We start from the raw sequence: 11334 nt of genomic DNA on the forward strand, positions 1-11334 counted from the left end.
TGTGTGTGTGTGTGTGTGTGTGTGTATACAAGCTTCGTTTTACATGCTATCTTATTACCAGCTCCATTTAAAATTTTAAAACTATATGATTTTTGTTTTAAAACACTATAGATCAGTCAATGCCAACTCTTCCTCCTCCCACCCAGTTCCACCAATGTCCCCTTCCCCAGCATCACCCGTGTGATGTGGTGAGCACAGAGAGCGGTGGTCCCCAGGAATGGCCCTTAGGAAGCCAGAGGTGGGCACTCATTTCCAGAACCTGTTTCCAAGCAGGAGATTTGCTGATTTACCCACCAAGTCCCTGGCCACACAGGGAATTCCCTCCATGAGTGGGAGGGGCCTCTGTCCATAGCTCCCCCCACTAACACACAAAGGAGGCCACAGGACGTGGGCGCTGGGGGCTACTGTTTCGGAACTTCTGGGCTGTTCCTCATCCCTCTTGCCCTTCCCCAAATTCAGGAGAAACCAATTTTCTCACCCTCCAAGGTTGGCCAAGGTATTTGAGTTCTGGTGACTACAGAGCCAGTGTGAGATGGACAGTTTCCTGCAGGAAGGTATGGGTGGGTCACAGGCTGGGCTCTTAGAGCTGGAAAAGTCTTCGGGTAATTCTAGCTGCCCTCCCTGAGGACCTGTTGTGTGCAGGGCCTCATGCCAAACATTTTATAGAATTAGTTCATCCCATGCATGTGACATCTCAGCAGGGGAAGTATTATCCCCATTTAATGGATGAAGAAACTGAGGCTCAACCAAGTTAAGCCACAGGTCAGCTTCCTTATGGATGCATCCGGCATCTGAGGCCAAGAGAGCAGAGATAACCTGCCCAGAGTGGGGACCGGCCTAAAGCAAGTCTTGTCCCTTGGACTGAGCCTGGCTGCTTCTGTCTGAGAGGACTGGGGACTTTGCCTTGGACACAGGCCAGATACTAAGGCTCAAACAAACATGTCGGGCCCACAACCATGTTCCAGGCACCAGGCCTCCCCGACATCTGCCCACTGCTGCCCCACTGACTCATGGAGCCCAGAAAGTCCAAATTTTGTAAGGTCAACCCAACCACCCTGGGACTTCACCCCCTGTGCTTGTTGACGTGAGGGGCTATAAAGGCTTCTCCTTCTGGGCGTGTGGGCACAGGGACACACACGTGTGTGCTCTGTCTCCCAGACCAACTGTCCAGTCACAGGCCAAGGCTTCTGGGCCAGGAGTAGGAAGACCAGAGCTCCAGACCCTCCTTCCCCCAAGAATGCCCCGCGTGACCTTGGCCGGGTCTCACTCCCTTCCTGAGCCTCGGCCTCCTCATCTGAGGAATCCTAACCCTGTGATTCCTGAGGGGCAGGGATGGTGTAGACACATTTATTTTGCCCCACACTCAGGAATGGCTCTTCCACCAGGAATAGCCATTTACGTCTCACCTCATGAGTGAATTCTGATAGATTAGTAGTGACTGTCTGGAACATTGTGGAAAGGAGTCCACAGTTGTGTGGTGATGGATTAGCAATGTCTGCCACGGGCTAGGACAAAGAAGTGGCGGCATGTGTGATGTGTCTTTGCCATAATATCATCCCCCAAGTGTCTGTCCCAAGTGAACCTTCAAGGAGTTCATTTGGGGAAATGTTCCCCACAGGTGAGTTGCCCCAATAACCTCATTTCTGGGAAGACCGAGTCCTTGGAGAAATTATGCAACTGTTGAGAGGGGATTTTGCATTGGTTCATGCTTTCCTTAGCCACTTCCTGTCCCAGATAACCAGCTCCAGTGCCTGCACTGGGGTTTATCTGTGAGGTCACCGCTGCTTTGAGGTCTCCGATTCCGAGGACTCCGTCACAGAGAACAATGTTTGTAGGCTGCGTACTTTCCTGGCAGTGCCCCTGCTTCTAAATGCCCCCATTACCAAAACTTACACCTCCTCGTGACCCATTCTTGGTTGACATGCAAATTCAGACCTGATTTATGTGGCTGAGATGGCAGAACACCTGACCCTCCTAGGAGTGCATGCTAAAAGCAGAAACTTAAATCTAGCGGTGGAATTCCAGACATTGTGGCAGGTAGATGGGGACACATCTGAGGATGTGGGGATGGTTTGACATTCATTGAATCAGCCTGGCCAGTGAGTGGCTTCACCCCACCTTTGTCACTGTTTGCCCAACCCTGAGCAGGTCTCTGCTGTATTTCCTCCTGGGACAATCTTGTTTGGCTCTGATAGATGATTCCACTCCACCCTGTTTCCCAAGCCTCCTGGGTTGTAGGACTCCTCACCCAGTGCTGAGGGCCAAAGGAAGAGCCCTATGCTGGTCAGTGGCTCTAAATCGCGGAGAATGACTTGGGCAGTTGTAAGCAGATAGGGTACGGGTTCCCTGGAGAAAAAGAACCAGGCATGACTTTCTTGACATAAGAGAAGCCATTTTTGGCCTAAGCCATTTAGTGATCTAAGCCTGGCCACAGTGCTTGCCCTTGAACAGGTCTCAGTAATTAATGATCTTAAGGGAAGTGAGGGAATGCAGGAACAAAGGAAAAGCAGTCAAGAAACAATAGTTCAGCGATAAGACAGAGTCCCAGTCCCTCCTCAAGGGATATACATCACAACCTGATACACATCTTTGAGTTCTGCTGGAACTAAGGCCCCCACCCAGGTGGAGGATGGTAACTACATGCTGAGACCCCCAGATTGGTCAGAACCTAAGAAACGATGATGACTTTTTCTGACCCTCGTGACTTCAGTCAACTAAAGCTTGGACTCTGTCCACCTTTGCCCCAATTCTATGCTAAATTCTCCTCTGCTCAGGCCCCTTCATGAATATGCATGTCCCCTTAGCTTAGAAGTTTCCCAGTTTTGCTATTTGAAGAGATACTGCTTTGGGAAAGATCCCACTTGCTGCAAGTAATAAATCCTTCCCTCTTTGACTTGATTGGGTCTTTTGGCTCTACACCCACCAAGAGGCGATCCCAGTTAGGGGGTAACACAGTGGGGAGCCTTCTATAGGACCCCAGAATTTCCCTGAGAGAAGGAATCCCACTTCCACCCACTATATGCGGCCTTTCCACAACCCCTCACCAAATGGATGCTCAGTTTCCACTTAAATGCCTCCAGAGACAGGGAACTCAGTTGGAAGGTTTGGAAATTCTAGGCATCTTTTACTTCTTCCTTGTGTTTTTAGGTAGATTCAAATTTTCTACAATGAAATCATTCATTCAACAAATATTTATGGTGGGGTGATGAACTGGGAGATTGGGATTGACATGTATACACTAATATGTATAAAATGGATAACTAATAAGAACTTGCTGTATAAAAACAAAAAACCACCACAAATATTTATGGAGCCCCTACTATGTGCCAGGCACTGTTATAGCCATTGAGGAACAGCAATGAGCAAAACGGATATAAATCCCTGCTCACGTAGAGCTGACATTCTAGTGGGAGAAGAAAGGCAACCAACAAACAAATGAGGAGAATATAGTGTGTCCAATGAGGAAAAGTGCTGTGAGGCAAGGGAAGGGGAGTGGGGAGTGCTGTTTGCATTTTAACATACTGGAGGCAGTGAAGGTGACATCTGAGCAAAGTCCTGAGAGAGGAGTGGTCACATGGGTGTCAAGGAAGAGAGGTCCAGACAGGGAACCGCCAGTGTAAAAGGCCCTGAGGTAGGAATGCACTTGGAGGGATAGAGAAACAGCAGGGAGGCCATGTGCTGCAGCCAAGTGAGCCAGGGGAGGACTGAGGAGAGGAGATCAGGTCAGGATGGCACAGGGTGGGATGGATGGGGCTTACATATGTATAGCTTTTGTAATGCAAGAAGACAAATTGGTTAAACAGGAAAGGATTCTAGTAGAAGCACAAACCCAGAAGAAAAGAGTACCCAAATCCAATCATGGTGAGCCAAGCAAAAACCACACAGGCCACTTCATGATGGGACCAACATTTCTGGAGCTCTAACAGTGCCTGGCATGTCACCTGGAGCCATAGGGACAGGCTAACTTAGTTTTTATTTATTTATTATTTATTTTATTTATTATTTTATTTTTGGCTGCACTGGGTCTTCATTGCTGCGCGCGGGCTTCCTCTAGTTGCGGCGAGCGGGGGCTACTCTTTGCTCGGTGCACGGACTTCTCATTGTGGTGGCTTCTCTTGTTGCAGAGCTCGGGCTCTAGGCGCGTGGACCTTAGTAGTTGTGGCATGAGGGCTCAGTAGTTGTGGCTCGCAGGCTTCAGTAGCTGTGGCACGCAGGCTCAGTAGTTGTGGCGCACGGGCTTAGTTGCTCTGCGGCATGTGGGATCTTCCTGGACCAGGGCTTGAACCCATGTCCCCTGCCTTGGCGGGCGGATTCTTAACCACTGCGCCACCAAGGAAGCCCTAACTTAGTTTTTATAACCATATTAATCTAGGAAAAGAGAAACCAAATTACCATGCGGGGTGAGAGGCATAACAGAAAGGGCTGGGCTTCTTGGGGCCTAGTAGGGTGTGAAGGGGAAGGCTGTTTGCATTCTCAGGCCTGGCTCCAAGGTGGGCATGGAGTGTGCCCTCCTCTGCTCCCTTGGGCCTGTGTATGCCTCCCGGGACCCTCACAAGGAGAGGGTCTCTGGCAGGCAGTGGGAGTACCCAGGCATTGAGGGCCAAGGCATTTGTTATACAAGCCTTAGCGTGAGTCAGCCCCAGCAGTCCGGTAGGCCCTGTGTGTCCTGATCCTTGAGGGCCATTCAAAAGGATGGCAGCCAGCTCCCAATAGAACTCAACTGGGTCATTGTCTTTGTCATTGAACTAATATGCAACTTCTGTTGCCCAGGAAGCATGGTAAGCTCAGACATGCTCTGTGACTTGCAAACTAAGCTTGGGCTGAGGCCTCAGCTTCAGGCCTACCTGACCGCCCTGTTTCTCCTGGACTTGGAGCTACAGGCTGAGGCTACAACAGGGAACACGGACCGGCCCAGGGCAGGGAATGAGCAAACAGGCATCGCCAGGAGAGGGGCTAGGAGAGAAAGTGAGGCAGGGCAGGAGTTGAGGGAGGTGGAAGGCCACAGGGAGGTGATGGCTACAGAGTCCACACTTTCACCCTGAGCCTGGCCCAACCCCAGCCCGGCACAGCTGCCCAGGGACCGTAGAAGAACATTCAGAACTCTCAGTCCTTCACCAGAAGCTGACAAAGTGTCACTGTTACAGTCACCCATCATGGACATAGAGCATTATTGTCTAAATGGTATTTTTGGGGTGTGTGTGTATGTGTGTTTATTCACTTTGATATTGAGAGAGAGGAGGCAGGGTCACATAACAGGCTCAGCACACTTTCGCCCAGGACTCAGGGAGAGGGTCCCAGGGGGTCCACGCCCCCACAGGGACTGTCACCCACACACTCCCCTTCCTCCCTCTGCCCCAGACCCCATATATCCGGCCTGGCCCGGTCCAGCAGTGCCTAGCCAGGTGAGCAGTTATGGCCAGCACCTGATGACAAAGACTATAGTAAGGTCCCTGCCCCAGCTACCAGCCCTTCCAGTGATCACTGCGGTCAGCCTGACACAGGTTCAAATTCTGACTGTCCCATTTCCCATACATGTGATCTTGAGCAAGTTAATATTTAATCCCTCTAAGACTAAATGTTCTCATCTGTAAAATGGGTAGTGCTTACTTTATAGGGTTGTTTGGAAGATTACATAAAATCCTGCATGTAAAGCACTTAGTACAGGGACTTCTGTGGTGGTCCAGTGGGTAAGACTCCGAGCTCCCAAGGCAGGGGGCCCAGGTTCGATCCCTGGTTGGGGAACTAGATCCCATATGCATGCCGCAACTAAGAAGCCCGTGTGCCACACGTAAGAAGCCCACATGCTGCAACTAAGACCCAGCAGAGCCAAAACAAACAAACAAATATATATATAAAGCATAGCACGGTGCCAGCTCATAGCAAGTACTTGGTAAATGTTAGCCATCATGATTATTTTCATCATCATTACTGTCGGCATGACCACCTTACAATCTACTGTTCACACAGGATTTCACTGCCCAAGTCTGCATTTGTGTTTATGATGGCATTGGCATCAAGCAGTCCTTTTTAATTGCTGCTGGCTAGCAAGAAAAGAACAGAGGTGGATTTAATGCATAAATGATGCACTGAAGCCAAGTGCAGCCCGAATGATGTAACAGCCCACTGTGCAAACAGAAGTGTTGCAGTAATTCAAAGAGAGAAAAGTAGTGGGAGAACTAAGTCATTCCCCAGCACATGGCAGCATCCACAGGCATGTCAAACTCAAAAGGAAATCTACTCTTACTGGTCAGTTTGGTTTCAGCCAAACAACATCATCCTTCCCATTAAACTAATATTGTCACTTTGAATTGTATTGGGTTTGTAGTTTTGTGTATTTATTTTTGCATTCTCTGTCCCTTTTTAAAAATTTTTTATTGAAATATAGTTGATTTACAGTGTTGTATTAGTTTCAGGTGTATAGCAAAGTGATTCAATTATATATATACAATATATATACACATATATATATTCTTTTTTATTTTTTTTATTTATTTTTAAATTTTTTGCCTGTACCACACAGCATGTGGGATATTAGTTCCCCAACCAGGGATCGAACCCACATACCCTGCATTGGAAGCACAGAGTCTTAATCACTGGACTGCCAGGGAAGTCCCTATATATTCCTTTTTAGATTCTTTTCCATTATACATTATTAAAAGATATTGAGTATAGTTCCCTGTGCTATTCATTAGGTCCTTGTTTGTTATCTATTTTATATATAATAGCGTGTATCTTTTAATCCCTTGTTTATTTTTATTATGTAAACTTCTCCAGAATGTACTGCTAAGTAAAAAAACAAATTGTAATGTGCTACCTTTTGATTAAAAAAAGGGAAGTACAAGAATAGAGAGAGATAAATGTGTGTGTACATATAATTTGGGGGGTTTTGTTTGTTTGTTTGTTTGCAGAAAGAAATACTGGAAGGATAAATCAGATCTAATAAAAATTGGTATTCAAGGGACCTCCTTGGTGGTCCAGTGGGTAAGACTCCACGCTCCCAGTGCAGGGGGCCTGGGTTCCTCCCTGGTTGGGTAAGTAGACCCCACATGAATGCTGCAACAAAGAAGTCCGCATGCAGCAACTAAAAATCCCGCATGCTACAACTAAAAGATCCCACATGCTGAGACTAAGACCCGGCACAGCCAAAATAAATTAATTATTTTTAAAAAATTGGTACTCAAGTGTGGAAGGGGGCTGCACAGAAGGGGCAGAGGTATGAGCAAGATTGCTTTATGTGTATTTTTCTGTATAGTTTTTTGTTTGTTTGTTTTCCGGGTTTTTTTTTTTGCGGTACGCGGGCCTCTCACTGTTGTGGCCTCTCCCATTGCGGAGCACAGGCTCCGGGTGCAGGCTCAGCAGCCATGGCTCATGGGCGCAGCCGCTCCGTGGCATGTGGGATCCTCCCGGACCGGGGCACGAACCCGTGTCCCCTGCATCGGCAGGCGGACTCTCAACCGCTGAGCCACCAGGGAAGCCCTCTGTATAGTTTTGACCTTTGACTCATTTTGGCCTGATGGTTGCATGACAACTATAAGGAGTATACCTAATAAAACAAAAATAATTTACACCTCAATCAGCATTGGGGAGGCTGCAGGGGTCTCTTTCCCATGAAGGGAGTGTACAGGACTCAGATTTGAGACCCATGTCAATGATAAAGAGCCCTATCGCGGGACTTCCCTGGCGGTTCAGTGGTTAAGACTGTGCGCTTTCACTGCAGGGGGCACGGGTTCCGTTCCTGGTCAGGGAACTAAGAAGACTGGCCCTGCCCAGGTTTCTGTGAGAGGACTTGGTAGTGATGTGGCCTGACCGCCAGGCACTCCTTAGCGAGCACTGCCCACTCATGTGCCTGAAATGGGTTCTAGAGCCTCCAGTCCCCAAGCAAGCATTGGGGTGTGGGGTGGCAGCTGCCACCAAGACCCCACCAGCCTCAATCAGCCTGGTCCCTTTGCCCCAGCGGCTGCCCACATTTTCTGCGTGTCATGATGTGAACATGTCGGGAAGCACTGCCTCAGAGGACCGTCTGCTGACCTCTGATCCCAAAGGAGCAGGCAGCTTGCAAAATGGTTACAAGGCACCTCATGTGCCACCCAGGGACCAGGCCACACCAAAGGCTGCTTTCGGCACAGCAGCAATGCAAGGAGGCTGGCCGCTCTCCTCCTAGGAAAAAAAAAATCACCTAACGGCACCAAAGAAGGGCCACAGGGAGGGCAGAGATTTCATCCACGAACGCCTGGGTTTGGGCCAATGCAGAAGAGGTAGAAGACTCCACAGCCAGCCCACTGAAAGAGTGTGCCTGCCTCAGAAGGAAGGAGGGTGTAATTTAATCACAGTAGCTACCACTGCAGACCAGACGCTGTGCTGAGTGAGTACTTTACAGGTATCACCTGATGGGCTGGGTATTTTTTACCCCAGTTTACAGATGAGGAAACTGAGGCCCTGAGAGGTTAAGTAATTTGCCCAGGGATTGGGGGTAGCATTCAAGCGAGTGTCAGGGCTGGGCTGGTAACAGCACACTGTATGGGGGGAAGGGCAGCTCTGTGGTTCTGCAGCACACACCCTATAGAAACATCAACATTACGACTGGGAGAGTGCAGGTGAACAAGTCTTGTCCAAGAAAAAGTAAAAGGTGAATCACAGCTGAGCCACCCACATCACGGTGCCTTGGGAATCAGCATCTGATTCAGCCCTTGTTCACCCTCTTCTAGAGGCAGAAAGCTGAGTGGTTTAAGTGTGTGTGTTCCCCAGGTTCAAATCCTGGATCTTCCTCTTCCTGTGACTCCAAGCAGGCTCTCAAGGCCTCAGTTTCCTCATCTGTAAAATGGGAATAACAATGGTGCCCAGCTCAAGTTGCTATGAGAAGTAAAGGGGGCAGTGAGAGGAAAGCACATAGCAGGGTGCCTGCCAGGGAATGAGCGGTGAGTGCTCTGGGAGTTTTACTGTTAACTCAGGGCAATCCCTTTTTGCCAAGTCTGAAGCTAAAGATGCTGACAGGGATGTAATTTAGGGAGAAGCACCTGAACCCACCCAAGCGGTTGGGCAGTGGGGCCCCAGGCCTGGCTGCCCTGGCCAGCTCTTGGCCTGAGGAGGTTCTGCCTTCCCAGGGCAGACAAGTGGCCTGGCTCCCGTCCATCCTTCCCAGGCCTGCTCCCTGCTCAGGAGCCCACATATCCGCCTAGTGGTTATGAGAGTCACCCTGACGTCCCCAAGCCAGACCCCTCACCCCACATGTAACATGGGAGGGTCACAAATGGTGCCTCCTGCACAGAATAGTCGTGGGGCTCCCACTCTTACCCTCACCCCCCCATGACGTGTCTTCTCCCCATGGTAGTCAGAGGGGCCTTTGAAAAGGCCCAAATTAGTAAAATTCCTCCAAATTGCCCATTGTTCAATTCAGCATCCAGCCCAGCCTGCCAGATGCTGCATGGTCTAGCCTTGCCCAGCCCTCTCATCCCAGCTATTCCCACTGTCACCCTCTCCCACGGCACTCCGGAGAAGTGTCTGCTCTCCAAGTGCACAAGCTCACACACCAGGCCCATGCACCCTGGTTTCCTCTGCTCACTGCCTGGGACTCCCTCTCTCCAGATCTTCACTCCTTTGTCTCTTGCTTAAGCCTCTGCTCAAATATCACCTCCTCGGAGAGGCCTTCCCTGACCATCCCAGGAACAGTAAGTATCCTCCCCTCCCCCAGGCACTACTACAACCCCCTCTGTTATTTTTGTTCCAGAGTACTTACCAGGATCTGAACTTCTCTTATAAACTGGCTTAGTTACCTGCTGTCTGCTTCCCTCACAACGGGAGCACTGGAGGAGGTCCCGCACCACACCCAGTCAATGTCTGAGGAAGGAATGATTGAAATGCCTGGTGCACAATCAACTCTCCACAAACAGAGATTTTTATTGTCACACATCCCCATGCTAGGCCTCTCCTTGCACGTCTTCCTCACTCTGGACTTCTGAGACCCTCGGTGGAGGTCTCCATCAGCTAAAAAGCACTTGAACTGTCCTCGAGATGCCTCTCATTGTTTGCCGCCCCCAGGTCTCCCTCCTGGGCATCTTGGCACCCCTCCCTGCTGAGTGCACCCCCCTGGGCACGGTCGATTCTGGCAACTTTCCCGTGCACCCAGCTCCTATAAAGGCTCTCCGCTGCCGAGCTGTACCAGCCCCACTGAGGGATAGCACCCGCCCTCCTCCAGGTATTAACTGGCTTTTCCCCCAGGAGTGTTTGTTTTAGGGATTAATGGTAGTGGAGGAGCCTGTAATTTCCAGATTCATCTGTTCCTTTCCTGGCAGCCAGCACTACATTTGTTTTTTTTTTTTTTCCCAAGCCCCTGATAATACCTTTCCAGACACGTTAGTTTGAACAGCATCATCCAATGCAAAAACTCGCCAGTGTTTCCTCTAAACCAGCGGACAGGCTCTCGCTGGCTTCATGGAAAGAAGTCGGAGCTGAATGTTCTCAGCATCCCTTTTCCTCCTTCCTTAGGCCCATGATCATTTTCTTTTTCTTTTTTGCGGTACGCGGGCCTCTCACTGTTGTGGCCTCTCCCGTTGCGGAGCACAGGCTCCGGACACGCAGGCTCAGCGGCCATGGCTCACGGGCCCAGCCGCTCTGCGGCATGTGGGATCTTCCCGGACCGGGGCACGAACCCATGTCCCCTGCATCGGCAGGCGGACTCTCAACCACTGCGCCACCAGGGAAGCCCCATGATCATTTTCTTTTTTGCCGTTTCCTTTTTAAGTACTGCAGTGACCACCACCCCTCCCCCCATTCATCTGGCACAGTCAAGAAATGGCTACTCCATGTTAGTAAATTTCCAAAATAATGCCTTTCAAGCACTAAAACGTTAAACAATGAAATACATTTTAAAACAGCTTTATTGACATATAATTGACACGCTATAAACTGCACATATTTAAAACGTACAACTTGATCCATTTTGACGTTTGTGTGTACCCATGGAATCATCACCACAATCAGGATAATGAACATATCCATCACTCCCCAGAGATTCCTCCTGCCCCGCCCCTCTGCCCCCAGCCACCACTGATCTGCTTTCTAAATACATATTTAACGCGAAGCTGGCTCACTCACTTCCCCACCTCAGTAAACAGAGTGTGATCAATGTGATTGTTCCTTTCCTCAATTCAGCATTATCATTAACGTTCCTGAGACCGATGTCCTCAGGCGTCGTGGAGATACATAAGATTGTTTGCCCTGCACACTAAATGGCCCCATTTGTCGCATTGCCATGCCAGGCGGTTTGGGGTTTGGGAATTTTCTCTCTTGCTGCCTGCTGTCTCAGTGCATAGTTCCCAGCAGACAACCCCTGATGCC

The sequence above is a fragment of the Aethalodelphis obliquidens genome, unplaced genomic scaffold (assembly GCF_003676395.1).
Source record: "Aethalodelphis obliquidens isolate GAN/ISIS:26980383/991018 unplaced genomic scaffold, ASM367639v1 scaffold65, whole genome shotgun sequence".
Classification (NCBI taxonomy): domain Eukaryota; kingdom Metazoa; phylum Chordata; class Mammalia; order Artiodactyla; family Delphinidae; genus Aethalodelphis; species Aethalodelphis obliquidens.